Below are 27,462 nucleotides of genomic sequence, written 5' to 3'. Positions count from 1 at the left end.
CCATAACAATATGAGTAATTGTTTGGCCCTTGAGACAGGCTGACAAATGCCTCTCGCCCAGAGACATTCACATTCTAATCTCTGACCCCTGGGAGTGTTGACTCGCATGACAGAAGGGTGCTGCAGATCTGCAGAAGTGAAGGGTCTTGAGATGTGCGAGGGTGCTAGGGGCCCAAGACGCTCCCTGTGCTCTTTATGAAAGGGGTGCAGGAGGAACGAGTCAGAGGAGAAAGCCCGCAGACGCAAGAAATGGAGACCGGAGTGACATGCTTTGAAGACAGAGCAAGAAGGCAGCAGCTGAGAAGTGCAGGCGGCCCCTACAAGTTGAAAATTCAGGAAACAGCTTCCCCTCCTTGGAGTCTCCTGAAGGACCTGGTCCTGCGGACATTCTGTTACCCGGCTGAGACTGGGCTCCTAGTTCCGCAACTGTAAGGGAACAACTTTAGATGGTTGTGAGCCACTAAGTTTGCAGTCACTGATTTTGGCAGTAATAGGAAACAGACACACTCGTCAAGCCAACAAATGCCTTTACTGTGGAATCAGTCACATGATGAAATCCAGGCAGGTTTTTGCCTTCCAGGTAATCTTGAAGCTGCAAGAACCTGGAAGTGAACCCCAGATCCCAAGGTAAGGGGGGTGAGGATGCTGTAAAGGAAGGGCGGTCATGACTCACCATGACATTTAGGCAAAGGGAAGAGGGGCTGTAAAGGGGTAAGGGACAACAACAAGATGGTAAGACTGTAGCCCTGCGGGGCGGCAGGTTGTGGGTTTGGGGCACTGGAGTGACTGAGCTGAAAAGCCAGGGGATAAGGAAAGAAAACAAAGCATCCAAAACCCCCTTGACCCCGCGGATTTCTGCTTTCTCACCTCTCTGACTTTGGCCAAGTCATTCCATGTGTGATGCATTTCAAAGGCACATCTTCTGTGGATACCCATAGATTGGATAAATCTCCAGTATCCAATCCCCTTCCCCTTCAATTTCCTGGATGCTGAAGTTGAGCTGAGAGCGACTCCACTCATGGCTCTAAGGTTGGGCCGTTATTGGCTCAGTGACAGGTTCAAGGATGGACGTATAACCTAACTCAGGCCAATCAGAGCCAACATGGCTCACCTTTAGCTTATTGGTTCACATGAATTAGTAAGGCAGATTGTCTTTCTTAACTATTGGATTCGAATATGGAATCACATCACCCTGGGAAATTGCTGGCAGGCAACGTGCAGCCCTGAGCCTATGAGACTGAAACCATTCTGAAGAGGCAGAAATGTAAGATGCTAGGCTACATTATTAGAGCGGCTGGATCATGCCTTTCCTGAAGGTGACACCGAACAATTCAGTTAGGCAAGCCACTCAAATCTATTGTTAATGGCTATTCTCTTCCCCACCACCACTCTCCCAAACCCAATGGTCCAAAACCTCTAGAAAAGAGGGAGGACCCTTTTTCCTTCCCTAATCACTCATCTTTTGGTTTTAGGATCCCGGGATATACACAGATAAAGTCACTGAGAAATTTCTCCTTCCTATAGCATTTCTCTTCAAGAACAAAAATCCATACAGAAGATACCAAAATGAAGTTCTGAGACTACAGATAACTATATAGCAGAACTTCGTTTTCTATTTATAGTTACAAATTCTTTCAAACAAGAACTAAAAGGAAAGAACAGGGAAAGGAACGGGTCCTGTTAAATGAAGCTGGAGAGAAGTGGAATGAATCCTGTTAGATGAAGCAGGCGCTGGAAGGAAGTGAATTATTCTGCTGATGGAGGGAGATGATTTTTGCGTTTTCAGAGTAGCTCGAGAGGAAAGGGAGAGAGTGGCAATGAAGATACAGGTGATAGAGGGAGGGGGTTGTCAGCAAAAATTCTCCACGGCCAGTGAGAGGGACAGGGCTGGGAGAAAAGTGCATTTGTATGGTCCTTGCTCTGTTCCAAGCAGCACTCTCCATCTTGAGTAAAGTCTACTGCACTCACAGAATAGGTGCTAATTGGTATTTAGCAATGGAATACATGAATGGATGAACGAATCAACCGAAGTTACAAAGACTCCACAAACGCACATCAATAGAAAAGAAGTCTGGGGTTAAGCAAGTTTCTGGGCAATAAGCCTTGAAGGTGTCAGCTTCAATAAGTGAGTGATGGTGAACCCCATGCAAATGTTAGTCCCAAATGTAGAGAAACCCGCCAAAAGTGACACCTTCAAGCCCCAAGGACTCAATGATATGAAGATAGAATGAAAAAAATAGAATTGCAATGGACACAGGGTCTCTTTCCATACAGAAGCAGCAGCGGCTGACTTTCCTAACAAGTCAGTTCCCGCCACGGGTGACTAGACTGGAAGCCGCGGTCCCCCAGGCCAGAGGCTGCGAGGACATGTTGGAGCTTAAAGGACAAGAAGGTGCGGGAGCAGCAGAGGCATTTTTGAGGGCAAAATTCATCATGGAAGGAGCTAACTTCCCCCAAAGCCGATGGACCGAGCACAGCGGAAGGGGTTTTCCTAAATGGGGAGGGAGGTCCTGTTCCCAGAAGAGGGGGCCACGGATGGGCACACAGAGCAGTCCACAGTTCTGCGCTCTTGCGGTCAGCAGCCAGCTGAGAGAGGGACCACATTACCCATCTCGGACTCTTGACAAGGTCATGACCACACTGTCTCCTAAGTCCAGTCAATATTCCTAGTAGAGAAGATAATGGTATCTTGTCTCTTACGACTTCAGGAAACCTCCTCACATCCTGGTTCTACTGCAACTACCCCTCTCACCTGCTTGGTGCCCAAAGATAATTCTCTTAAAATCTCCTGTGGCTCAATTCCCCTATCCGTTAAATGCCTGAACGGACACACTGGGGAAATGTCATTTCTTCCTCTATGTCTATACGGGGATATCAGTGTGCTCATCTCTCCTGTGAATGTTTGGATCTCTTAGAGTGGAAATTGCATATTATTCATCTCCTAACCTCAGTTTCCTCACCTGTAAAGTGGAGATAACTTACGCCTTGGAAGACAACTGGGAGAGTTAAATGAAATAATGAACACAGCGTGCTTGTTGAAAAAGAATGGAACAGGGAGCCTGGGTGGCTCAGTTGGTTGAGCGTCCGACTGCTGATTTCAGTTCAAGTAACCATCTCGCAGTTGGTGAGTTCCAGCCCCATGCTGGGCTCTGTGCTGACAGCACAAGCCCACTTGGGATTCTCTCTCTGCCCCACCCCTGCTCATTCATGTGCACGCACACTGTCTTTCAAAATAAATCAATAAACTTAAAAAAAGAAGAATGGAAGAATGGAAATGGAATGAATGAACAAACACATGAAACATGAAAATTATGCGAAGATAGGACGAAGGAAGGATGAGGGGAGAGGGGAGGAGAAGGGGAAAGAACCAGAATGATTTCCCTCTGCGATCTCCGCAACAGCAAAGCAAAGGCAGCCCCCAGATCGCAGGCTTCCAAGGGGTGTGGACCGCCAGCAGAGCTGTGATTCCCAAGCTGTTAATTGCTGGAGTGTTTGCTTCTCTCCCTAAGGCATTTTGGCTCCAGTTTGATCATTTTCTCCCCCACCCCATTTAAGAAGCTTCAAACGTGTAAATATCTCAGAGAATGTTAAATCCCTACAGGAAGGAGGGGTGGAGGGATGAGATGGATCTGGCTGCATAGGCGAAGGGAGGCTGGGTGCTGGGAGGTGAGAAGAAAAGCAGTTGGGTGGAGTCATCTCTGAGACTGGTGAAGCACCCACCCAGCCCCCACTCTTTCTGCCAGCCCTGCAGGGGTAAGTAACACAGAGTGCAAGCCCCCCAGACCCATTTTCTGATCACCCTTTGGAATCATGGAGTGGCTTAGAAGATAATGCAATGGAAAGAAAGTCCAATCCTCAGAATTTTAAGAGCTTTCCTTCGTGACAATTGCTATGTGGGCTGACTTTCACTGAAAGCTCCCTGTTTGCCAGGCACCGTGCAAACCTCTTCTTCAATGGATCTTCATAGACAGGACGGAGAGACTAGAGTGGGGCCGGTGGAGGGCCCAGGACACCAAATCTAAAGGGTGCTCACTGCGTACGTAGCAAGAGTGTGTGCCTTCTTGGATTCTGTGCCCTCCTGTCCCAGCCTTGGCTTTGCTTGTCAAAACCTTTTCAGACAAGATCCCTATTCCCCTTCTATAGATGGGAAGACTGAGGCACAAAGAGGCTAAGTAAACCAAAGTCACACAGAAGGTGGAGATCTAGGATTCAGACTACCGGCGGCAGCAGCAAACCTTCACCCAATATGGCCTCAGTATGGCCAGGGTGCTCGGCCCCGGGACAGACCTTCTGAACCAGAAGGGTTGCAAAAACGTGTCTCTTCCCTCTATGACATTTTTCAGGCCATCCTCCACTGCCTCCCACTCACGGCTCCCCAGGTGGACAGGAATCGTGGCTTGGGGAGGCTGGGTGGTCATGAACGAGAGAGAGACGGGCCCCCTCCTCCTGGAAGACCTCCCTCATCACCTGGCCAGCACTCTGCACGGAGACCTTCAGGCCCACCCTGGCTCAGGACGCCTCCCCTATGCCCCAAGTCCAAGGGTCAAGTAAACAGCTAGAATTTTACAAGACTTACTTGCCAGTTGGAAAGAAAGGGGAACATTCTAAAACAGAGGCAGAATATTTTTTTAAAACAGTTCACACACCCATTTGAAGTGTAAAATTCAGTGGCTCTTATCAAATTCACGATTAATTTTAGAACATTGTTAATCACCCCAAAAAGAACACCCCCCCGCCCCCGTCAACCACGAACCTACTAATCTTCCCTCTGTCTCTCTCTATTGGTCTCCTCCGGACCTTTCATAGAAATGGAATTATACACTAAGTGGTCCTTTGTGTCTGCCTTCGTTCACCAGGCACGTGTGCACATGGCAACACTTCATTCCTTTTTATGGCCAAATAACCAGTCCAGTATCAGGATATGCATTTAAAAAACATCTATTCATCGGCTGATGGACATTTGGGTTCTTGGGTGGCTTTTTTGTGGATCAGGCAGTGCATACACTTAGCAGAGGGAGGGAGGACTGCCTGTAAAATGATTTAATCCTAGAGCTGCGTTAACTCCCAACTTCCCGAGCTAACGAGCGAGCCTAGGACAGCTCCTTGCACTGAGAGCAAAGCTCCTGCACCAGTCCCTGACCCCGCTTCAGAGATCAGGACACTGAGTCCCGGGGAAGACAGGGCATTGTGTCCGCGGTCATGTGAGTCCTCCAAGGCAGCGGGGAGCTCAGATAGTGTTCTAGACCCCCCCGCCCCCTTCCCCCCAGCCATCCCACCAGCTCATCATTCTGTTCCAGAAAATCCAAGACACCACGGGCTGTGAAAACAAGTTTCGCTAAGAAAGAGAAAATGCTGCCAAGAAAACGACGACATGTGGCTTTCTGGACACACCACACGTAAAACGCATCCTGATTCCGGAGATGTTGTCAGGTGAGAGCACATGTGTCCTGGAGCTGAGGAAACAGGGTCCCCTTTCAGCAGGGGTCGGTGATTACGAACACACCTGCTCATCCTCCCTTCCTCCCCCCAGCCCCGCCTCCTTCATCCTGACGCCTGTCTTAAGGTGTTCCCATCCTGGCCTTGACCTGTAGCCCCAGGTCCTCCCTCTGGCCCCCTCGTTCCCTCTGCTTGCCTCCTCATCACTCACCTCGCCTGGCAAGGGCCCCTCACACTGGCCAACCCCGCCCCGTCCCCACCGCCAGGGCCCTGGTTCTGGCTTCTTTGCTCGTCAGCCAGTGCTCCTGCAGCCTGTCCCATCCTCTGCACCGCTCCGCTCACTGCGTTGCTACCATCAGCCTCTGATGTGGTTCCCCAGCCCTTACAGAACGGAGCAGAAGCTTCCTAGCACAGCATCTGGAGCCTGACTTGCCTCTCGGACCTCCCTCCAGGCTGCGGGCTCCAGACTCGCTGCCGGAGGAGAGTGCCCTTGACTCCTTGCCTTCCCTCCACCAGGAAAGCTCTTCCCTTCATTTCCATTTGGGACATCTGGGTTGAAGGGCTCTGCTTCTGTCTCCCTGTCCTAGCTGAATGGACGGCATCCTTCACTTGACCCCCAAGCTCCTTACATAGCTCCCTGTGATGGCACCTTGCTGCGGGTGGTGCACCCCAAGGAGACGCTCTGATTTGCTGAAGCTTGAATTCCTCGCTGCAACTGAGCCACCACGTGACACTGGATCGGTCTCACGATCTCTGGGAGCCCTGGCTTGAGCCACAGCCCTCAGTGCACTGCGGAAAAGGAAGAACAGAAGCAGTAGAAGGAACTTCTCCCATTGAACCAATCCCTTCCCCAGCTTCTTTCTAGCCCCCCCACCCCCGCCGCTCTCCCCAAGAGAGGTGCGGCTCGTCCTTGAGAGGCAGGCCCTCCCTGGGGCAGAGGGGCCTTGTGCCCCCAAGACCAGCGTGCTGGGCACGGTGCTCTCTGGCTCTCTGCAGTCACAGGCAGATCCTGGCCTCCAGGCCAAGTGCCTTTCTTCCTTCCCCGGGAAGCCACGTGAGCAGATGTGCTCCGGAGCCTGGCCACCATTCTTTCTGTGGATCAGCCCCAGTTTACTCCGGTCCAAGACTTAGATTCGGAAAGGGGGTAGCCTGTTGGAGAAGAGGCTTATTGAGGCCCCCAACTATGCTGCCTGATTCAGCCCAGGTTTCTCCAGAAAGTTCTGCTTTCATAAAGGTGGGTTAAGGAAGCTGTGGGTATCAGTCGCCCCGTTAAATGCTTCTTGCTTCCTGCTTAGCTCTTGCTACTTGCACACGGCTCTCTTGCTGAAGAACCCTGCAGGGGGCGGGGCGTGATGGCAGGGCTGGATTGAAGTGTTCCTGGACTTCTATCCTTCATGCTACTGGGGACTAACATAACGTCTGCTCTCACCTCCAACAGTGATGGCATCCCGACTGCCACCAGCCTCACCTTCACCTTCCTCGCCTGGGCCTCCCTGTGTACACTTCAGACGCCTCGAGGAAAGGTGCATCTTACCCATCGCTGTCTGCACAAGGCCCACCCACAGCAGAGAGCGTGCTCCGAAGGCTGGCAGATTTGAAACATGGGATTTGGGCAGACTGCCCAAAAGGGCAAATGGGACCCTTTTCTCAAACGCGACCTACTGGATTGTTGCAGGAGGAAGAGATCGCCATGCAAATCATTAAGGAAGTATGACCCTGACCTGCGACATCTGCATCTGCAATGGGATGGGGTCTCCTCTGAGAGGTGTGGACGCGCACCTCACAGGCTCCGCCGGCCGGCAACCCTGGGCTTCCCTTTGGCTTCCAGGATGAAATCCAACCCCTTTGCTTCTGTGTCTTGGCATCTCTTCTGTTCATCGTGAGTTTAATGAACTCAGGGAAGCAGGGAGGTCTGGAGATCCCCATTGACTCCCCTCTGCACCACTGCTTTACGGAGAAGGACAACGAGAAAATGTATAGGAAGAGGAAGGAAGGTGGTAACATTTCTGGACTTGAGGCCCCTGTTGTTCTCTCCCCTTGGAGAATTCTGAGATAAATGAGGCTTGGTCACACTGTTGTAGCAGCTGGCTTTCCTTTGGAGGCTTCTGTTTGGTGGGGACAATTGCTGTGAAGAACACAAGGGTGAGAGGACCAGATTGGGTGTGTTCCATTTTGTGGGAAGACCACCATTGGGTTGGTCTCAAGACTGAGAGCAGAGGCCAGGAATACCTGAACTTCTCTCGGGGTCTCACAAAACCTCCCTCGTTGGCTCGGGTTGACCTGAAGCTAAGGACCTGCATATACAGTTCGACCCAAATACCCACGAGCTCTGTGTTGGTCTGACTGTCCATCTTCCCCTCAAGTCACCTTCTCGTGGGCTAATGGAATTGCCATTATGTGGTTGTTCAATGTAGAAACTGGAGAGTTATTAGAGAGCCTTCTTCCTCATCTTCTGAGAAAGTGGCAATGTTCTGGGTTTCTGTCCCCTCCCCCTTCCCCCAACCCCATCCCCACTGGACACACAGCTTGGTCACATTTCCTAGACTCCCAGGCAGCTAGCTGTGGTCCCTGACTTCTAGCCAAAAGATGCAGTTGGAAGCCGTATGGCTACCCCTGAGATGCCTGGCCCAGGAAAAGCCTTGCACGGGGGTGGCCTTTCTTGTTTTCCCTGTTCACCTGCTCAGACAGGACTCTAAGCGCCTTGGAGACAGAAGAGCCTCAAAAACAAGAGCCTGGGTCCCTGAATGATTACATGGAATACAGTCACCAATGAATTTTATAACATGAGTGAGAGATAAATTAAGCCACTGAGGTTTGGGAGTTTATGAGTTCACACAGCAAGTGTTACTGTATCTAAAACACTGTCTAAACATAATTTGATCCAAAAGCTTCAATTAAGGTAGAGAATAATACTCTTAAATAATGTTCCCTTTTTTCCTTATTGTCCAGTTGGTTTCCATTTGACACCCAGTNGCTGCACCAGTTTACATTCCCACCAACAGTGTAGGAGGGTGCCCGTTTCTCCACATCCTCGCCAGCATCTAGAATCTCCTGATTTGTTCATATTAGCCACTCTTACCAGAGTGAGGTGGTATCTCAGTATAATGTTCCCTTTTTTACAGTCTTTCCCATTACTACTTCTCTTGTCTCACTGCCCTGTTTTATTAACCTCCTGTCTTCTACTTTCATTCTCTTCCCCCTGCCCACCCTCCACCCTTCCTCTGAATGTGTCTCTCACCACATCCCTCTGCCCTGACGATTAAAAGCCTCTTTATGGCAGGCAGGACGAGGCCCAGAGTCCACACTCCAAGACTCACCAGCCTCCCCAGGGTCTGCCATCCCCATGCTGGCCCATCTCCTGGAGCACTAGATGACTTCCGGCCTCCACAGTCTAGAGCTTGTCCCTCAGACAAGTATTCAGCTTTGGAAATAACTTGCTGGTAGCTTCTCTCTGACAGCCCTCACTTTTCCCGTCACTCTTACTCCACGCATTATCGGGTTTTATGCCTGCTTCTGCTCCACAGACGATACGCATTTCGTCTCTACATCCCGCAGCCCAGCCTGCTACCTGGTGGGCGCAGGAATTTGCAAATGAACGAATAGATGTCTGGGAAGCAGATCCGATGAGCCTGGGTTGCATCCTCTGCTCGGTTTCACCCATGCCCAGATGTCTCTGGGACACTCATAGGACAAGTGTGACATGCGTTTAGTGGTTGGCGATTGCTGTGGGATCAGCTGACTGGGAGGCCGGTCAGTGGGCTAGCCATGAAATGGACATGCTGGGATATGTACTTGGCACGCTGCCAAAAAATATCCTTCCAAAGGGCACTCTTCTTTTGTTCTTTTTTCTTTCTTTTTCTAAATCTTTATTTGTTTGTTTATTCATTTGTTTGTTTAGAGAGTGTGGGAGGGCAGAGAGAGAGGAAGAGAGAATCTCAAGGGCTGTTGCCCTGAAGCTGCTCTTAGGTCTGAATTCATCTCTCCTCCCCCCAAGCATATCTAAAGAAATAATCAGAAGCTATATTTTGTTTGCTGCTGGGGCCGTAATTGGATCGTGTCTGGTTTCCCAGCCAGACAAGACTGAACTTAACTTTCCAGGAGGAGCAGATGCATGTACCCACAGAGGCCAGATAATAATAAGAATGACTGAAGAGGGCCTAGGGTCATGTAGTAGGGAGTGGTGGGGACTGTGGCAAACTGGAGTGAAAGATGCCCCATTCAAAAGGAGCAACAGCCTCTCAGGCCTCTAGCTCACAGCTTTTGTGCAAAGGAAAGGCCTTGTATTACCAGACTTTTGAAGTTTTTGGATGGGAGCTCAAGAGATAGCTTCTTTTTTTTGCAGGGTGGAGGGAAGCAAATATCCTATGTCATCAAATTTATGATGTCATCTATTGTAAGCTGCATCATTGTGTCACATGCCATTAAGAAAGAGCATTTTACCAGTTAAACTATGACACGGGGCTTTCTTATAGTTAAAGTTTTCTTTTGTATGTATAGAAAGAGCTATTTTCGACTTACATAGACACACATTTTCTCTCATCTAGCAAGCTCCTGTGCACACGAAAAGGAAATCGCCCGCAAAATTAATTGGTTAACGTTCTTCTGAAACGGCTTCCCATTTAGCGTCTGATTGCTTGGTATCGCTTCTCGGCCAGCATCGTGGTAACCTGCATTCCACCACACAGTTGCATCCTCCGCGCCTGCTCTACGGACGCCTCCAGGATTTCCTGTGCGAGCCGCTAACGCCCATTCTGCCAAATCTTGGTGCAACATACACAAGGCAACGATGTGTCACAGCTTATGCCTCGCCGAGAGCAACTTGAGCATGCGTCTTGATTTCAGGGATGCTCAAATGAGAAAGAAGAAAAAAAAGAAATACGGCCTTTCAAATTAAAAAGAAAAAGGAGCAAACAAGCATGGGAAGCATTGATACTACATGGAAAGGAAAAGTACATCTCTGGGCCAAAGTGGGCCAGCAGTTGGCAGTTTGAAGGTCCTGATTAGGAAGCCGAGCTTTGGAAAGCCTGTGGGCTCCCAGCAAAATAGCCTACTGCCTTCATCCACTGGTTTCTCCAGTCCTTACGGCCCCCTCTCCAACTGTGAGCAGCGAGGATGTGCGCATGAAGTCCACTGTCCCCTGGACGTTCAAGTAGCATCAAAGGCAGGCTGGCTGTCAAAGCCAAGGGAACTATGATGGGACCGGGCAGGACAGCACGCAGGAAAGCTTCGGAATTAGGAAGAACCGCATCTGCTCCTGGTCCTGCCGCTGACTTGCAAGACGATCTTCAGCCATTATTTCCTCATCTGTAAAATGGAGAAAATAATAGTACTTTCTTTTTAGGTTTATGGTGAAGATAGAATGAGGTCTCGCACATAAAGTGTGTGGATCCTGGCGTTTACTAGGTGCTCGGTGAGTGTTAGGAACACTATTCACATCCAGGGCGTTTGGCTGAGTGGAGGAGATTCTGGAAGTCAGGCTTCATGTAATGGGGACTCATTCTTTATCTTCTGCTGCGTGTGTCTCCCTTTGCCGAGTGTAGGCAGCTGAACCCAGTCTCCCTGAAGCCCATATCGGGTAACATTCACAGGTTCTGGGGGTGAGGCCGTGGCTATCTTTGGGGGCCATTATTCATACTTCAGTGACCAACATGGAGGAGGTGTCCGTGCCAAACTGGTCAGTAGGATCCGGGCAACTGTAGCCAGTGTGGGCTCCTCAACGAGCACCTGTGAAGTCCTCTCTGAAAAAGACTTAGCCGGGGTAAGGGAGGGGTGGAGGGGACGGAGCAGAAGGGACAAATGACGAAGTGTGCGCACTGGCCAGGCAATGGCAATAAGCCAGTGACGTAGCCTTTCCAACCAGCCTGTCAGCTCCAGAGTGGAGACATTTCTCCATGTCTTGGGATAAATAGAGGAAGAAAGGGAAGACGGGGTCCCCCGCCCCGAGCACTGGCAGCACACATGTTAGTGCAGAGGGCAGGAGCCCGTCTCCGACAAAGCTGACCTGGGATTGCTGCTTCGCTGAGCTCAGCTGATGGTGATTGCCCCCTCGGCCTCGCATCCCCGAGCAGCCTCCCACACAGAACTCTCATCCCAGGTCCCCTGAAAGGCCCAGCATAGGCAATAGAACCGATTAATTAGAGAAAGTGGTCTCCACCCGCACACTTTCTGGAGAGAAGATAATTGGATTTCTGCGGTTACGAAGACAGACTCAGTTCAGCTTCCCCCAAGATTGGGGCCATTTTCATGATGAATGGAGCTGACTTCCTCCTGCTTCATCAGGTATGATGCCACCACTCGACGCGGTGCTTGGTTTATCATAGGGGTGAAGACATCCCTGAGGTACGGGGACAAAGCCCTCCTGCACCTCCAGAGTGAGGCCACATCTCCAGGGGGACAGAAGAACCTTCCTGATGTCAAGGCCATGTAGGGATCTGGCTCCAGAAGACAGATATATTTAGGTGACTTCAGTTGTTGAGGGGTAACGAGTCATTATATGCCTGTTTGATATCCATGTTCCCTACTTGCGGTACCAGCTCCTGATTCTTTTTTTTTCTTTTTAATGTTTTATTTATTTCTGAGAGAGAGAGAGAGAGAAAGAGACAGCATGAGCAGGGGAGGATCAGAGAGAGAGGGAGATACAGAATCTGAAGCAGGCTCCAGGCTCTGAGCTAGCTGTCAGCACAGAGCCCAACATAGGGCTCGAACCCACGAGCCGTGAGATCATGACTGAGCTGAAGTCGGACACTTAACTGACTGAGCCACCCAGGTGCCCCCCGCCAGCTTCTGATTCTAATTTGGGGACTGGTACTGACCCCATGCAGTGTGCGGGGGCTCACGTTGAGTCTCAGAAGTGGAGCTCTTCAGGGCCAATGAGCAAATCCCATCCCCCAGGCCCTTCCAGGCACTATAACCAGCTCAAGGATTGGGCACGGGTCTCCGGGCAAGACAATCAAATAGGGTCAGAGCAACCCCAGGGGCTGTGCTTGTGGTCTCCAGATTGACACCATTCTTGATAGTCCTAGAACTGGGAGGGTATGAGCAACGGAGCCCAGAAGCTGCCATACAAAACTGGCTGCTGGGATGGAGAGACTGAGATATGCAGCCAAGGAGGGGACACCCTGGAGCACAGCCTGTGGATCAAGCAGTACCTGAAGCTGTTAATCCCAGGCTTTTTAATGATAAGACCAATAAATTCCTTTTTTTCCCCACTTTGATAGTTTTGTTTTATTTTGTTTTGTTTTAAGTTTTATTTATTTAGAGAGAGAGGGTGAGGAAGCACAGGCAGGGGAGGGGCAGAGAGAAGAGACAGAATTCTAAGCAGGCTCAGCACCATCAGCACAGAACCTGACATGGGGCTCGAATTCATGAACTGTGAGATCATGACCTGAGCAGAGATCAAGAGTTGGACGCTTTAACCAGCTGTGCCACCCAGGGACCCCTTATTTGGTAGTTTTTTACAACAATTTTTTTAACGTTTTTATTTATTATTGAGAGACAGCAGAGCCTGAGCATGGGAGGGGCAGAGAGGGGGAGACACAGAATCTAAAGGAGTCCCAATATGGGGCTCGAACTCACAAACTGCGAGATCATGACCTGAGCTGAAGTTGGACGCTTCACAGACTGAGCCACCCAGGTGCCCCCTTCATTTGGTAGTTTTAAAATCAGTTTGGGGTGGGTTCTTCTCAATAAAGTCTGTCTGATAAAAGAACGTTCGGCTTTCTTAGGACTTAATGGGACCCAGTTGCTGTGTCAGTCCGGGATGCATCGCAGACTTTCTTTGCCATTACAAGCCTGTCCATATGGGTGAGGCACAGAGACACAGCCAATCGGGGGCAGAGCTGAGCCACTCTGTCTTGCTCTAGCACCATCACCCTCTTACCCACTCTGCAGTGTAGACACAACCTGCCCTAAACTCTAACCTCAGCTCCTACCACCTCATCTCCAGAACCGTCTGCCCAGCTGGGATGCCCATGTCCTTCCAAACTTCGCTGAGAGAGCAGAGCTCCTGTAGCAATTCGTAGGGCGCCACGCCTCTCTCGCCGGGGGGTTACAGCCGGCTCTGGGGTTCTCAGGGGCGGGGGACCAACTCTTCTCCCCATGCCCCACTCTCAAGGATTGGTGAGAGGGCAGAGGACGGAGCACTCCTGGCCTAACCTTCTCTGGGGAGTAACTGAGATGGTTACATTATTTGTCAGCGCAGCTGACAGGGACGGGATAAGCTGGCAGCCCTGGAAGGGTTTCACGATGCCTTGGGAAGAACAGGAACTCATGGAATTCTCCTGCCTTGTTAGGCGGCACCTCTATTTTTCCGAAGAGCAAAGGNGGGGGGGGGGGGGGACAGAGTAGAGATTGCCCCAGACTCATCTCATTCCCAAGCTCCTGCTGGTGGGCACCGGCCTGGGGCCTCACTGATGGGTGGGCTGGTGAGCAACGGGTCAGGCTGGTCCCCCCGTGACAGGCATGGGGGCTTGTCAGAGCTCTGCGTCACTCACTGAGCCAGGCTGGACAGCTGGTGGCCCAGGTCAGGGCTGAGCGGAGGGCTCTGTGCTCTCAGAGCCTTTATGTTCCAGCCTCGCACCTCCCCCCACCCCCTGGGACGTTCCAACCTCCCCAACATCCCCCCTCGCCCTGGGGACGTTCTAGCCTCTACCCTGCCCCAGACAGTCCAGCACCCCCCCACGCCCCCCCCCCCCGCCTGGCCATGGTCCAGCCTCCCCCCCTGCCCCGGGGACATTCCAGCCTCCGCCCGGCCCCAGAGGGTCCAGCCTCCCCACACACCAGGGGACAGTCCAGTCTCCCCCCACCCCTCCCAGGGACGTCCTCCTTTGCTGATGGCACTGAGTGTCCCACACCAGCCTGTCCTCAAGCAGGGTCGGCTAGCCCGGCTCTGACATCATTCCCAACCCCAGGCAGCTTTGGCTCCTCAGGGCTGGGCACAGGGCTGCAGGCGGGTCGCTGGCTAGGGTCCTGCCGGTGGCAGAAAACCCATCTGGAGCCCTACGGTGGTACCTAAGGCCCGCGCCCCTGAATCAGCCCTTTGCCTGCATCTCCTCCTTGCTTCGAGCAGGCATCCCCACCCACTCCTTCCAGATGAACCAACCATGGCAGACAGGTGATGCGAGTGTCCAGGCCAGGCCCAAGTTGGGGGAGGAAGGGCAGCATCCACACCGACCCTACCCGACGACTACCCCCCTTCCTCTGTGGTGTCTGAAGACGCTCTCGCGGAGGCGCCAGCAGGCTCGGCCTGTTTAGGGCAAGCTGAGCAGCTGGGAAGAACCAGATGCGTGGCTGTGCCACAGGCCAGGACAGAAACCAGCCCCTGAATCCTGGAGCTGCCCTGGCAATGATCACTAGGTATCTCCACCTCGTGGAGGAAGAAGCCAGCAGCCGGCGGGGACCCTGAGCACCGGGCAGTGGGTCCACAGCCTCTGGGCATCCAAGGGCAGGCCTGGAGGACTCAGCGAGGCAGGGCTGAGCACGGACCCCCTTCCACCTAAGAACAAGGACCCCAGCTGGCCCTGGTCTTCTGGGGCCACCCTTAATGGACAACAAATTGGCCTGAGTCCTCATCACACACTGAGGACTCCCCTTGAGAATTCCTGATGGCCGTCTTCCATTTTCTTGATGTCTCTTGAGCCTGTCCTGCCCCCCAACACGATTAGTGGCCCCCATTAGCCTTTCTGCCCGAGGCCGCAGCCCCTCTCTGCCCCTTCCTTCCTACCTCCAGCCCCTCTAATACAGACATGGTGTGTTAATAGATTTGTCTTGAACCTGTTTGTCTGGGAGTTTGCCAGGGGAGTTGTCACAGCGGCCTTAGAGCTCAGAGCAGGAAACAAGTCATTCCAATCACGGCTCTTAAACCTTCCAGTGGCACTCGACCGGCTTCTCCGGGGGCCGCATTCTCCCCACAGCCCAGCCTGCTCCCACGTGGCTGGGGCTTTCCTTCTCCCCGCACCCCTCTTGCTTGCCTCCTGGTTGCCCAGAGAAAGCTCCTCATTCCTCTGACTTGATGATGCAGAGAAATGCAGTGTCCTTCTAGGCCCCAGACAAAGCTCTAAGCTTCCTTTGCTTTAAACCCCCAAAGGGCCCAGAGTGACTCTTTCTAAATGAACCAGTCATCCACCCTGGGCCTTTGGCCTGTGAAATGTGGGACCTGCAAGTCACTTTGAAAGCATGATTGTCTTTTATGTGTATGAGGTCAAATTCTTAGACAAGCCTTTGTCTTCCTCCACCAGCTGGACCAAATCTGCCAAGGGAAGCTCATCTCCCAAGCCCTCTACCCCCAGGTGCCTGGCGGAGGCAGGGGTTTGAGTAAAAGCCACAAGGCAGGAACTAGAAGAGAGAAAGAAGATTCAAGGTCAAAGAGGGCAGAGCTTGGAGAAAACCCCAGGACACCAGCAGGTAGCTGGCTGGGCTGTGCTACACAGAAGAGTCTGGGAGGTCAGAGTCCAGGATTAGATGGAGGTGGGAGTGCTACACGTAAAGAGATGGTTCTGGAACACAGTGAGAGTTCACCCTGTGGACAAGGTGGGGTGGGGAACAAAGGACAAAAGACAGGACATGTTGATGATATAGGATCCAGAGAAATATGATTTAGAAGAGGGATTTTAAACAGCTCCACACTGACTCAGCTCTTTTGCTGTCCTGGAAAAATAAAAAAAGATAAAATCCACAGCTTAGCTTTAAAAGTCATATCAGAATTAAAATTCATCGAAAGCAAGGACCTGCAGACTCCAGGCGGGTCGGCTATGCGGGACCCGCCAGCCCCTGGGAAGTTCATGGGGCGGGCATCATCCAAAGACATTCAAGGTAAAAATACTTAAAAACACTGAGCTGTGCAAACAAACACATGGCGGGTAAATTCGAGTGGCCACTGGTACAATCTCAGCTTAAAGGTCCATTTAGCATAAGCCAAGAAGGGACGTTGTGGAGCTATTTGCTGGAGGGATAGGAAATCATCCCTTCTGAAGGTGCTAAGCCTCAGAGACGCCTGACAGCTGCGGTGCCAGGAGAGTGCTGGGCTCGGTATTAAGCAGGTGGATCTATCGTGATGCACAATTCCGGATTTCCGAGTTAATTGCTCAGGAGAAGCTAATAGTGTGTGCATCCATTCACATTCAGGTAACGACCACTGCCACCTGCCCTTTTATGCCCTCTACCTCAAAAGAGTCACCAACAGACATTTACCGAGTCCCCCTCCCCCAAGGCTGGACACCAGACCTGGGTTGTTCTAATGTATCCCACTTCTCAGAGGAAGTGAGAATTTCCTCACCCAGCCTTCCTTCCGTACCGTGCGTGGCACTAGATACGGTCCCAGAGATGTGAGTGGTTGTTAGCTCAGCTGCGAGGGAGCCCGTTGGCCTCCTGTTCCCCCTACATAGTGTCTGCTTCCTCGTACTGCCACCTCCGGATGGCAGGTTATGCCGACGGCATCCGGCTAGGACCAGGGTATAACCTGGAGAAGAGACGCTACGTGCAAATTCTTGATGACATCACACCAGCCTTGCAATACCCACCCCCATATTTCTTTTAGGTGAGAGAGAACTGTATTCCTATCTTGTTGAAGCCTTTTTGATCTTTTGCTTTTCTATTGGAAGCAGCAGAACGTAATACTGGCAGCCTGAACATGTGTGGTTTCTGGCCAACATCCATTCATTCCGCCTATAAACGGCTCCCTAGTTTCCCTCGGTGAGGCCACCCCCGGCACTGCTTTCCGGCTGTGCCTTTCTGGAGGAATTGACTGACCCAGGAGTGAGTAATCAAAGAGCTATAACCCCTGGTAACAGGAATTGATTGATTTGGGCGTCAGTATCAGCATGTGCCCTCAAATTTCCAATCAGAACAGATTCCACGATTTGCTAAGAAGACCACCTCGGTGAGGTTTCCGTATTTCTTGGGCTTGGATTTAGATACATGAGCCCTGTGAGCTCAAATTAGTTATTTATGACCACAGGAGGACAGCTTGCAGAGAAGGAAGCCACAGTAAGAAAACAAGGCTAATAAATAGACAGAGAAACTTATTCTAGTCACGTAATCTTGGCTCTGGATCAAGCCTTGCCTGAAGCCTTTGGAATATTTAGGTATATAAGCCAGTAAATTCCTACTATTTACTTTCATACATCCAGGAAGGATTTTTCTGTCATGTGCATCGAAAAAAAAGCTATAACTGATGATACATTAGTTTGAAAAAAAAAATCGAATTCCAGTAGGCTAAATACAGGCATTTCAAAGGGAAAGATACTCTAGTCCATCTGGAGTTACACTGGGAAAAGGGGATCAGTTGGCTTCCCTCAGGGCACTCTGAGTCATGGGACGGATTGCACGTGTCCAAGCCATAGCTGCGGTGATGTTCCAGTGTCTTCCATGATGCATTGGGATCCAGGCAGGAGACGGTGTGTCTCTCTTCACTTCACCCTTTCAGTGTATGCAAGCTTCAGCTTTCCAGGCAGCAGGGAACTTTTACAATGTGAGTGAGGAAAGGCTGAGAAGGGAGATCTGAAGGAGAATTGCTAAACTATACAGAGACCCACCCGTCTGTGCCCCAGAGGGATTTTCCTCTTACTCAGCAAACATTACCATCCTTCCCACAGCTTGGCTCAAATAGGGTAATTTTTGATGGTACATGAATGTAAAAGTTTTTCCTTTGATAGTTTTTGGTTGTGCAGTTTAAAAATCCTGTCTTTTCTTCTTAAAAGAAGACTACAGACTTTTCTCCTAATGTATATTGATTAGAAGAAAACAGGAAGTAATTAACATGAAAGAGGCACAGCATTTTGGTGAGGTTGGGATAGCTATGTGTCAATGACCGAAGTTTGAGAAGATCACATGACTTCTTTCACCTTTTAGGGCGACTGTGCTCTGCTGTGGGGAATATCATGCCCATTTTACAGAGCAGGACAATGAAGCTCTTCGAGGAGAAAGGCGGAGCTCATAGTGCACTTCAAAGCCCTTGATCTTTCCGCTAGCCTTCCCTCCCCACCTGTCCTAGGACACAGGACCTCTGTCTGCTCCTCCGAGAAAGCCTGGCCACATAGACCCCCCACCCCTGGGAACCAGTGATGGGGACAGCACAGACCTAGAGCAGCGGTGGGCCTGCAAGCAGGTGATAACTGCCACAGAACAGAAGGAAAAGCCTGACCTTCCTGGAGAACTGCGCAATCCTTTGTTTGAATAGTTTCCAGGGAAGCCTAATTAATCCCATTGTTGATGCTAATGTGCTGGTTTCTTTAAGACTCCGAGTCGGTGCTGGAAGCAAATTTCTCTTTGATTTAAGGCTTTGGAAAGAAGACAGAAGTTTTATCAAACGTGCCTGGATTATGCCCTGGGCTCCGTGTGCTGAGAAATGAAAGCCCGTTTAGCTGTGACAGGGTGGCCGGCCCCCAGAAAAACACTGCATCTTATGGTGGCCACTCTCCAAAGACTTTCTCTGTTTGGGTTGTCTTTGGTGGGTTTTCACTCCACTGACTTGTTTTACAAACATATGCATTAAGAGTTGGGCAAGCACATAAATGTTGTACCCATGACAGCAAAATAATTGTAATAATAATAGTAATTACAATGGTAACAATAGCTACCATTGATTTAATTCTTACACACGCGGACATTTAAATATTTGGAAACAGTTGAAACATAAGAAACATTTTCTGAATGCTAATTGTGTGCTGGGCAGACAGAAATGAATTAGACCTAGTGCTCAGGGAAAAGTGAGATACAGACGCATACTGCAGGGGTCTTCAGCTCACTGCTTTGAGTTCTGCACCATCCCTGATCACTAGTTCCCAGGGGTGGGGGCCGTATGGCCAGGCTTTCTCACTGGAGGGGCACACAGAGGTCTTGTGTCCTGGAACTGGGGAGTAACAGAAAGATCAAGGCCTTTGAAGTCCAGTATAGACTCTGCCATTTACCTCTCTGGGCTTTATTGTCCTCCTTTGTAAAATGGGTGTGACGTCCTCCACAGAAAAGCAAGGTGGCCATAAACATTAAATGAGATGATGGGGTTTTCCCAGACCGTAGTCATTGGCACATAACTACCCCAATAAGTAAGGAAAGTGGATTCCTAGCAGCACTCTGATGAAGTCCAGGAAGGCATCCCTAAAGCAGGGCCTTTTGGACTGGGTGTTGAGTCATAAGTAGGAGTGCGCCGTATGAAGAGTAAGGTGGTGGCATTCCAAGCCTGGGAAAAGCTCACGCAAAAGATCACAGAGTGGAAGTGTAAAGTCGCATAGCTATTAAGGGACAGAGCAGGGATTTCAATCCAGGTGTCGCAGACTCCCAAGCCTGGCTGATGTGAGCTCTGCTATTCTATTAAGGACATAAAACTGACACTACTTGCAGAAGAACAGCTGGGAAGGGCATGTGGACGGAGGGTACAGCAGAGACTGCATGTGCTTACCCTCTCCCCTTCTCTCCCTCTTCTTCGGTAATAAAACCTCCAGATTTTTTTTTTGAATATGTGGAATAGAGGCTGTATTTTCTGGCATCCCAGGAGGTAGATGTGGACTGTGGCTTACTTCCAGACAATGGGATGTAAGCAAGAGTTGTATGGAGGCTTCCGGAAAATGGTTTTGAAATACAGCTGGCCCATTTGCCACCTCCATCCCCCCTCCCCACCTCACTTTCCCTCCTTCCACATCCCGCTATTTGGAGTACTGATATGATGATGGATGGAATTCCACCTTGGACCATAAGGCTGGGCACAATTCCTGAGGACTGGTGGAGAAGAAAGCTGGAGATGGTCTGGGCTCAAGGCCAAGGTGCAGCCACCACTCTGGCCCTGGATGGCTTACTCTGGACCCGCTATATGTGAAATACAAGTCCTATGTCAACTCCCCTGAGTGAGATGGCATGACACAGACTTCATCCATCTAGTTGCTCCGGTAATTCAGACTCCTGTCTGGACTCATTCCTGACTTCTTTCCTTCACTCGGCGTGCATTCTTGGCTGCTCCACTATCTTTTTTCTTTTTTAAAAAATTTTTTAATGTTTTATTTATTTTTGAGAGAGAGAGAGAGAGAGAGAGAGGGTGCAAGTAGGTGAGGGGCAGAGAGAGAGGGAGACACAGAATCCAAAGCAGGCTCCAGGCTCTGAGCCATCAGCACAGAGCCTGATGTGGGGCTCGGACCCACGAACTGTGAGATCATGACCTGAGCCCAAGTCAGATGCTCAACCAACTGAGCCACCCAGGCACCCCATTAGCTGCTCCAGTTTCAAAATGGATCCTGTATGCAAGCATTTCTGCCCACCTCCACCACCATCACCCTGGTCTGACTCACCATCCCTGATGGTAGGAGCCGCCTAAGTGAGCTTCCTGCTACCATCTCTGACCCCTACAGTCTAGTCTCAGTGTAGCAGCCAAGGTGACTCTACAGATAGTCCAGTCATGGCCCTCTTCTGCTCAGGACGCTGCATTACTCCTCATCAAATTCAGGGTGAAAGCCAAACTCCTTAAATGAGCCTTACATGATCTTTTCCTGGTCCCCACACCTCTCTGACCTATACTTTTTTTTTTTAATATTTTATTTATTTCTGAGAGAGAGGGAGAGAGACAGCGTGAGCAGGGGAGGGTCAGAGAGAGAGGGAGATACAGAATCTGAAACAGGCTCCAGGCTCTGAGGTGGCCGTCAGCACAGAGCCCGATGCGGGGCTCGAACTCATGAACCTGAGCCAAAATCAGACGCTTAACTGACTGAGCCACCCAGGTGCGACTGACCTATACTTTTTCAAACTCACTTCACTCCAGCCACGCTGGTCTCCTTGCCATTGCTCAAACATAGCAGGCACTCTCCAGCCTCTTGCCTTCCCTTTGTCCATGACCTTTCCCAGACATGCTCTTCCTCCCGATGTACACTGGCTAACTCCCTCAATGATGGCCGGTTTTCTCACCAGGGTCCCTACCACTCAGTTCCAAATTACAACCCACTCCCTCTCCAACCCCTAGAGCTTCTTAGTCTGTTCACAGTTTCTGCTATAGCGCTTTAACATAACGTCGAATTTGATAATTTATTATGTTTATTATGTCTGTCTCCTCCCCCCTCCTCAACCTGAATGTGAGCTCCAGGAAGGCAGGAATCTTTGTTTTGTTGCTGATGTGTTTCAAGTACCTAGACTAGTGCACAAGACAGAGTAGGTACTAAAAAAGTATTTGTTAGTGATTCTTGCTGAAGACATTATTATTCAAAGCTTTTTTAAAAAATGTATTTATTTATTTTGAGAGAGAGCATGAGCATGAGCAGGGCAGAGAGAGGGAGAGAGGGAATCCCAAGCAGGCTTCGTGCTGTCAGCACAGAGCCCGATGCAGGGCTCAAACTCACGTGAGATCATGACCTGAGTCAAAACCAAGAGTCAGATGCTTAACCGACTGAGCCACCCAGGTGCCCCTTATTTTTCAAAGCTTTAAAGAATTACAGTGTTTTTAAAAGACACATAAAGAACTAGAAAGAATAGTGTATCACACTCCAATATAGCCATCATCCAACTCTGACAGTTGTCATCTGTGAGCAACCCTTTGTCATCCACACCCCCTTCCACCTGCACCCTGGATGGCTTTGAAGTGAACTCCAAACGTCCTGTCATTTTATCTCAAATATTTCAGTGTACATCTTGAAAAGCAAAAAAAAAAAAACTCCTATTGTATTTTAATGGCTTTATCAAGCTATCGCTGACATATAAAACTTGTAGATGGATAAGCTATCATCAAAACAACTTGATGTTTTGAAATACATATACTTTGTGAATGAACACCGTCATCTAGCTAATTAACACATTGACCACCTCTACAAGATCACGATTTGTGGTGTGTGTGTGTGTGTGTGTGTGTGTGTGTGTGTGTGTAGTGAGCAGATTTAAAATCTATACTGTTAGCAGTGTCAGGTACACAGGACGGTGTTGTTAACTATAGTCGCATACTGTACATCAGATCTCTAGAACTTATGCACTGAGCATAAGTGAAACTTTGTACCCTTTGATCAATATCTTTCCATTTCCCCCTTCCCCAGACCCTGGAAACCACCCTCCTCCTCTCTGTTTCTAGGACAACACCCCCCCACCTTTTAAAATAAAATCACAATGCCATCATCATAGCCCCAAACAGCCCCAATAGTGATTTCTTCATATCATGAATCATCTAGTCAGTGTTTATATTTCCTAATTGTCTTATGCATTAGTTGAAGTTTATCTGTCTGAATTGGGATCCAAATAAAACCCACTCTGATCAGTTAGTGTGTGTCCCACGACTCTTTGCAAGCTGTAGATTCTGTCTCCACCATCCTGCAATTTATTGTTGCCAAAGGAACTGAGTCATTCGCCCTCGTAAGTTTCCCACAGTCTGGACTTGGCTGATTGCATTCCCTTGGTAGCATTTAACAAGTTCGTTTGTCCTCTGTGCTTCCTGTAAGTTGGTGGTTGGCTCTAGGGGCTACACAGGTCTGGATTTGCTGTTTTGGCGGCAAACTGTATGCTGAACTGTGTGCAGAAAGCAGCTATGAGGCGACTCTACGGTCATTCTTCCTGGGGTTAACGCCCTCCCATCGTGAATGGCCAAATCCAGTCTTCCATCAGGGACTGCAAAATGCAGACCATCCGGTCACACTTTCCTTCTTCACCAGGATAGAGGAGATTCACTGCCTCAGCTGAGATGTGGTGGGTGTAGAACCTCAGGATTTTTGCTTGTGTTCAAATCAGAACTAATCACTCTAGGTGGCGATACCGCCACACATGCTATAAATGGAGCAGGGTGGGGAAGGGGGAGGGAAAGACCATAACTTCAGGGTCGCATCACGGGATGAGGTGGCTTTGTTTGTTCTCCACGAGGCCAGCGCTAGAGGCAGTGTAGCACTGTCCTTGGCCTCTGGTTGGTAGAAATCAAGGAACAGCTATTGCCTGGCCTCGAGCGGGTGCCTTCTGCTGAGAACGGGTTGGGTGGATGGATGGACAGATGGACAGATGGACATAGCCGGCGACGGCTGTTGTACACAATGCGGCTGTCTGTATATCAAGGGATTGCCTAAGGAGAGGGTGTATAGAAATAGAATTCTCATCACACTCAGACTCGATCTAATCTTCTTTACAACAACTTAATGGAAGAAGAGCAAAGGCGTTTTGGTTTAGTACTTTTCCACTCCGAAACTCAATATTCTTTATTTTATTTTTTCACTTGGAGGCAAGGCTTCCATAACATTTCCCTTTAAAGGGGCGATTTAAATCTCCCAGGACATGAGTGCTGCCTCGACCTGCAAAACAGCTCTTGACTTGGCTGTGTCCACCCCCATCTTCCAAGCCCTTGATCCCGGTAATGAGAGTAGAGATCTTGTTCCACCTGCCATGGTGTTCCCTGGCTCCCCATTGAACGGTAATAGCTTGATAGCTTTGGGGACTACGTGGCAGGACTGCCGCTATCTGATCCAAAAGGTGGCAGAGAGAAAGACAGAGATTTCATTTCAACTGATGAGCAAGAGGCAAAACTATACCAGTCCTGTCTCTGCCCAGTGATAGCCCTGCTCGCACTGTCCCGAGGGCGTGGCTTCCTGATCCCCATTCCTGGGGAGCCTGGCTGACTACCACATGCCACAGGGTAGAAACAGGGAGATTGTTCTCAGTCCCTGCTAAGACCAGGCACTGGGCCAGGAGCTCAACATGCATCAGGAAGCCATATAACCTGGTGGGTAAAAATCTGACCTTTGCATATGGATTCAAATTCTCACTTAGCTGTTGGATGCAGCGTCCATTTGGGTCGGGCATTTAATCTCCCTGAGCCTTGACATTCTCATCTGCAAGACAGAAGAAATAATTCCTACCTCATGATGGTTTTGAAATGGCCAAATAAGAAAATGAAAGTTAAAGGCCTAACTGTGTATTTAATCAATAGTAGTTGTTTCTGTCATGATCTCCTATCCTGAATTACACTTTTTAAATTGGGATGCTTAGGCACCCATAACGGGATTCCAGTGGTGTTTTAGAGGATGGCTCTATACATTTGCAAGATAAAGCTCTTCCTGAAGTTTTGAGGTTTTTTACATTACGTTGAGGAAAGGTTTCAACAATTAAAATAAGCATGATATATTACAGACTAGAATGCACATTTTATGTACATTTTTTAAAATGTTTATTTGCTCTTGACAGAGAGCAGAGAAGGGCAGAGAGAGAGGGAGACAGAGGATCTGAGCGGGCTCTGTGCTAACAGCAGAGAGCCCGATGTGGGGCTCGGACTCATGAACCGTGAGATCATGACCAGAGCCGAAGTCACTTAACCAACTGAGCCACCCAGATATTCCTTTTATGTTCATTTTTTTTAATTAAAAAAATTTTTTAAACATTTATTTCTTGAGAGACAAAGACAGAGCATGAATAGGATAAGGGCAGAGAGAGAGAGAGGGAGACACAGAATCCGAAGCAGGCTCCAGGCTCTGAGCTGTCAGCACAGAGCCCAACATGGAGCTTGAACTCTTGAACTGCAAGATGGGGACCTGAGCTGAAGTCAGAAGCTTAACCAGCTGAGCCACCCAGGCACCCCCTCCTTTATGTTCATTTTTAATGATGACCCTGGTTTCAATGCTATTTCATGTATGTAGTAGCTACTATAAACTATTCCCCCAACCTTCTAGAATTGCCCATGCATTCTTGTCTGCCTACTGCTTTCCAAAAAGCTTGAAAAATGGTCTTACCACAATCTGGTGCCACAGTTACAACAATTTTCCCCCTTCTACAGATAAAAGAGGGCTCTCAGACATCTGATGAGGTAGGAGCAAGGATTCAAAACATCCCCATGAAGTCCATGCTCTTCCCCACGCCTGCCAGTATGTCAGAGCTGAGAAGAGAATAATTATATAATATGAGGTGTGTCAGTCAGGTTTCTCCAGAGAAACAGATAGATAGAAAGAGATTTTCTATGAGGAGCTGACTCATGCAGTTACGGAGGCTGAGAAGCTCTATCATCTGCTCTCTACAAGCTGGGGGCCCAGGAAAGCCAGTGGTGGCGTTCCAGTCCAAGTCTGAAGGTCTGCGAGCCCAGAGCACTGATGTCTGAAGGCAGGAGGAGACGGACACCCCAGGTCAGGAAGAGAGCAAATTTGCCCTCTCTCCCTCTTACGTTGTAGTCAGATCCTCGAAGAACTGGGTGACGCCCACGCACATTGGCGAGGGTGATCCTCTTTACTCAGTCTACCAACTCAGTGCTACCCTCTTCCTGAAACAGCCTTACAGGCACACCCAGAAATAAGGTTTCTCCAGCTCTCTGGGCATCCTGTAGCCTCGTCAAGTTGACACATAAAGTCAACCCTCACAGGAAACATTCCCCACCAAGGTGCCACCTGCCTTCAGGTTGGGTCACTTGGCTTGGGTCTCAGCTTCTGTTGCCTCAGCAACATTTAGCACCATTTCCACATTTGTAAAGCCCGGCTGCAATTGTTGGGGACTCAGCATCTAAGCTGGCCATGGTGTCATTTTTCCCCCATCATGCCCTCCACGGTACCCATGGTATCGGGGGACACCCCACTGCTAGCAGCCCAGCCCCCCAGAGCTGCAGAGGCCAGGTGAGCCCATTGAAAAGTGGACAGTTTGAGGCCAGTGGGGGATGGAGATGGGCACGTTGAATTAGGTCACTCTCCCAATGCTGATGGACATTTCTGAGACCCAGGTGGGTCCATACAGCCTTCCAGGGTGTTCTAAGTGACCAAGAAGTGGTCATGAATGTACTTAAGCCCCTTGTATTGGCTTTCTCTCTTTCCTAACCTCACTTTCTTGTACCCACATTATGCTTCTTTGACATTGTACCCCCTTTGCCCCCCATGAATATTAGCACATAGCTTTTCCTCAGGCTCTGTTTTTCTAGGCACCTATTTCTAAGTAGATGTCCTCAGGCTGGTTCACATCTCCACTACATTGTTGATGATTTCCATACTTTTGTGAGACTTGAAAATAGTAAAATATGCATGATGATGGAAAGACCAGAGTAGTATGGGCATTAGGGCTCTATCTTGCCCTTTTCTGTCATTTACCAGCTGCATGACTTTGGGCAAGTAGCTTCTGTCCACTTCAGTTTCTTCAACTGTATGGTGGTAGGAAGTGAGCTGCCCGTGTGAAGTAGAGAAAGGCTTTCAGGTGACACAGACGTGGGTTCAAGTCCCGGCTTTGTCACCTTCCTGCTGTGTGCCATTGAGCATATTACTTAATTTCTCTGGGCTTCACTTGCCTCTTTTATCAAAAACAAAAAGGATGTTGCCCAGAGGATTGCATGAGATAATGCAGGTAAAAGCCTGAGCAAACCATACATGTTTGGTTACTGTAGAGAAATAAAGGGATTAGGTGGCACAAGTGTTTCNCCCCCCCCCCCCCCCTCCACCCCAGTTATTTGGAAAGATTCTGCCTTGCCAAAGAGAACTACTCAACAAGAGTAATCATCCCTCCTTTATTCATTTTTAAGCAGAGATGCTCTGGGAGCTCTCATTAGCATAAGGTAAACAATGTGACACCACAGATCACAGGCTGTTTCCAGGCTGCAGCAAAAACAGCTCCCTCCCTCCTTGCCTTCCTTCCACCGTGTGCTGGGCTCTGTGCTAGAAGCCGGAGTTACTAGGGTGACCACAGCCAGACATGGGCCTGCTCTCTTGGACCCTTGCATCTAGAATAGAGTCAGGTATTCATCAAGTAATCCACAAACCTTATTATCAATAGTGCTGCACAGGAAGGACATACGAGTCAAGAGGGACAAGCAACCAGAGAACGAGTGCTACAGGTAATAGGGCTCGAGCCAGGCTCTGAAGGATGAGTAGGCATTGATTAGAGAAAGTAGGGAAGAAAAACTATTCCAGGCAGAGGGAACAGCATGGACCAAGACCCTGTGGTGGAGGGGAACCTGATGGAGACAGGGAATCTATTAAAAAAAAATCAGAGCACCTAGAACACAGGAGCAAAGGGCCATATAGTGATGGATGAGGCTGGACCCAGGCCTTCTAAGGCCTTGGCCTTGTTAAGGATTGTGTTCTTCATCACGAGATATGAAGACATTGGCGTGATTTACAAGGAGTGACATGG

The sequence above is a fragment of the Crocuta crocuta genome, unplaced genomic scaffold (assembly GCF_008692635.1).
Source record: "Crocuta crocuta isolate KB4526 unplaced genomic scaffold, BGI_CrCroc_1.0 scaffold131, whole genome shotgun sequence".
Classification (NCBI taxonomy): domain Eukaryota; kingdom Metazoa; phylum Chordata; class Mammalia; order Carnivora; family Hyaenidae; genus Crocuta; species Crocuta crocuta.
The sequence above is the reverse complement of the archived record's forward strand: the minus strand, read 5'-3'. Positions refer to the sequence as shown.